The following is a 3,699-nucleotide window of genomic DNA, read 5'->3' on the forward strand; positions in this document are numbered from 1 at the left end:
TTATTTTTGGGTGCAGTTTAGCTATGTATTATCATGACTATAATTGACTCTGTCTCTAGCAAATTGCTGCCCATATATCAAGGGGAATATGAGAACTAAGTAGGTTAGAACAAGAATGTTGGAAGGTAATTGTATATATACAGGCACAATCGGAGGGTTAACTTTTACCTTTTGATACCCTGGAAAGGTGGGCTTAGTTTAGGTATTCATAGCTGTACATTTATGTTAGTTATTGTACAACTACAATTTAAGGCATTAAATGAACTGGTCACTGGGCAGCTATTATCCGTGCCAAGGTGTATAGCTTGATGAGGATCACAAGTAGTCAGTTCAAGGTTCTCCATTACAACCAATGTTCGCATTAAAACACTTCCTCCCATCTCCACAGAAGCTAGCCAGTTCATCTGCTCAAATGTCAACACCAAACTCACCAGCACTGGAACATCATCCTATAAGTGAAACATCAGTCTCAGTGTGTAATGCAAGACAATGAAGACATCCTAAAAATACATGTGCAGTTCAAGAATTGATTTACAAATATACTATGGAAGCAGACCAGTAATCAAGGAATATGCATATGTGGAGGGGTCCGCTCTTAATATTGATTTTACAATGACCAGTACTGAACAGAAGGTCTGACAGAAAGTTGTGCTGCAGCCTCTACCTTTGGATAATTGATGTCAAGTAAGGTATTACTGTATTAACAACAATGAATAGATATTATGTGAAATTGCTGCTTGTTTTATCCCTACATGTGTTGGTGTGGGAGGAGGATGGAGAAGAATTGCCAATGTCAATATCAGCACAGGTAATGACTGTCCCAGTGGATGGCGTAAAGACACCCACTCTGGTATTGGCTTTTGTCGTGTGGTCAGTGATGGTAATACTTGCTCTTCTACAAAACTTCTCCACTAATGGTACAAGTTATCAGAGAGTATGCGGTAGAGCAAGAGGAAAGGATGGTCAGTTGCTTTTAACAGATGCAAGCAGAACAGACAATAGATGGCTACAATGTTGATGGACTATCAATCACTCATGTAGCTATTCTGCAATGTTCATTAATATTTGCAGAGATGACTAATACTCATGCTTGTCATCTTTCTTAAATCTGTTAGCTGCATGCTTTCACCTTGATACTGTTAATCTAATCCAAAACAGCCAAGCTGTAAAAAAAGAGTGTGGTCCTCAAAAAGGCTATGGTGAAAAAAGATGTGAAATCCAAGGTGGTGGCCAAGAAATGGCTGTGATGGTAGGTTAATGGTAAAAATTTTAATAACGACAATTCAGGTGAATTTTGTGCCAAGACCAAGCGGCACCAAATTCACCTGAATTGTTGTTATTAAAATTTTTACCATTAACCTACCATCACAGCCATTTCTTAGCCGCCACCTTGGATTTCACATTTTTTTTCACCATAGCCTTTTTGAGGGCCGCACTCTTTTTTTACAGCTTGGCTGTTTTGGATTAGATTTCACTTCTTTTTGTATTTGTATACTCCATGGCCGGCTTTAGGGCTTTTTTAACCTATCATTTTTTTCTTTACTACAGGAAGAAGAAAAGATGAAGCAGGGTGATTTCTTTGTAGTTGAACTCTCTACAAGGTGGTCCTTCTAGCTGATCTCTCTACCGGATGACTTGTTTGTAGCTGAACTCTCTACAAGGTAACTTCTTCTAGCTGATCTTTCTACAGGGTGATTTGTTTGCAGCTGAATTCTCTACAGGGCGATTTGTTTGTAGCTGAACTCTCTACATGGTAAGCTGAACTCTCTACATGGTAAGCTGAACTCTCTACAAATGTAATTCTTCTAGCTGAACTCTTTACTGGTGATTTGTTTGCAGCTGAACTCTCTTACATGGTGGTTTCTTTGTAGCTGAACTCTCTGCAAAGTGACTTCTTCTAGCTGATCTCTCTACAGGATGACTTGTTTCTAACTGAACTCTACAGGGTGATCTGTTCATAGTGGAACTTTCTACTGGGGGATTTGTTTGCAGCTGAACTCTCTACATGGTAGTTTCTTTGTAGCTGAACTCTCTACAATGTAATTCTTCTAGCTAAACTCTTTACAGGTGATTTGTTTGCAGCTGAACTCTCTTACATGGTGGTTTCTTTGTAGCTGAACTCTCTGCAAAGTGACTTCTTCTAGCTGATCTCTCTACAGGATGACTTGTTTCTAACTAAACTCTACAGGGTGATCTGTTCATAGTGGAACTTTCTACTGGGGGATTTGTTTGCAGCTGAACTCTCTACACGATGGTTTCTTTGTAACTGAACTCTCTACAAGGTAATTTCTTCTAGCTGATCTCTCTACAGCAGGGCCGCCCACAGGGGGGGGGGGGGGGGGGGGGGCAACTGGGGCATTTTTCCCCAGGCCCCAGCCTGAAAGGGGCCCCAGGAGGCCTCATGAAGGGCACCCTGAATACCTGTTTAAAAGATTGATATACTCTAATAGAGCAGTCAGATCTAAATATTCTAATAGAGCAGTCACAGTATTCTTCAGAGGAGCAGTGTAGCAAGCTTATAGATAAGGAGATGTGGTTGGTGATGGGTAGTTATTGTCATTGTCAGCAGGTTGTGACCTTTTTTTTTTTTTTTTTTTTTCTATTAGTTACCTTCTTCTAGCTGATCTGACTACAGGATGACTTGTTTGTAGCTGAACTCCCTACAGAATAACTTGCAATGTAATATAATTCTATAATGGAGTAAGTTATAAAAGTAGTTGAATGCTCTATTAGGGTGACTGTTCTATTAGAGTATCTCGATCTCGCATATGCTACACGTAGTTGGCTTTGGAATCATAACTCAGTGGTTTGTAATTAGATTTTTCTGTACTACTGCAAGGACTTTCTATGATAATTATTCCAGCTACACACCAATTTTCAGCTCACTGCTCTAAGCAGTTTGCTTGGTAGGCGTGAAAACTAATAGTTTGTTTATTCATAAAAATCGATCGCGTAATTTTGACACAGGTTGGGTTTTGTGTCATATCTCAATGGCCTTTAACTGGATTCCTTTCAAACCACAAAAAGGCACTCCTACGATAGTTACTCCATCTACATAGCAATTTTCAGCTCATTCCTTCAAGCGGTTTACCCTGTGGGCGTGACAGACCTTCGACTTTATTTTACGCAAATAATTGGTCATAACTCCGTGAATGTTCATCGGATTCCTACCAAAGTTTGTACTGAGATTCGCCTTAATGAGCCCTTTAAGTGTGCCAACTTTCAGTCCGATTGGAGCATGCATTCGTGTTTTATGGCGGATTTTGCAAAGTGTGCGAAAAGAAGTAGAAAAAAACGAAGAAAAAAAACCAAACTTTGGCCGCTCGTATCTCGGAAATGGCTCGAGCGATTTTCTTCAAATTTGGAATGTGGACTCCCCTACCTAGCCGGCACTTCTGTAGCAACTTTGGTTTTAATCGGATATGGAATCACGGAGCTACAAAGGTGTGAAAATCGCGTTTACTTTTTTCCTGTAAATATACTCAGTGTGGCGCGCCGGCTTCTTGGGCCGCACGACACACTACCGTATCTTGATTAAATGTTAGCTGCATGCTTTCACCTTGATACTGTAAATATTAATTAATGTAGTAGGTGTTGACACTACATAGCTCAGTAGCTGCTGCATGTAACCATGAATGAAAGTGTGTTGTATTTTTAGTAGCAGCACACTAATTCCCCCCTACCCCCATTAAATACACA

This window comes from Dysidea avara, chromosome 15, assembly GCF_963678975.1.
Source record: "Dysidea avara chromosome 15, odDysAvar1.4, whole genome shotgun sequence".
Classification (NCBI taxonomy): Eukaryota; Metazoa; Porifera; class Demospongiae; order Dictyoceratida; family Dysideidae; genus Dysidea; species Dysidea avara.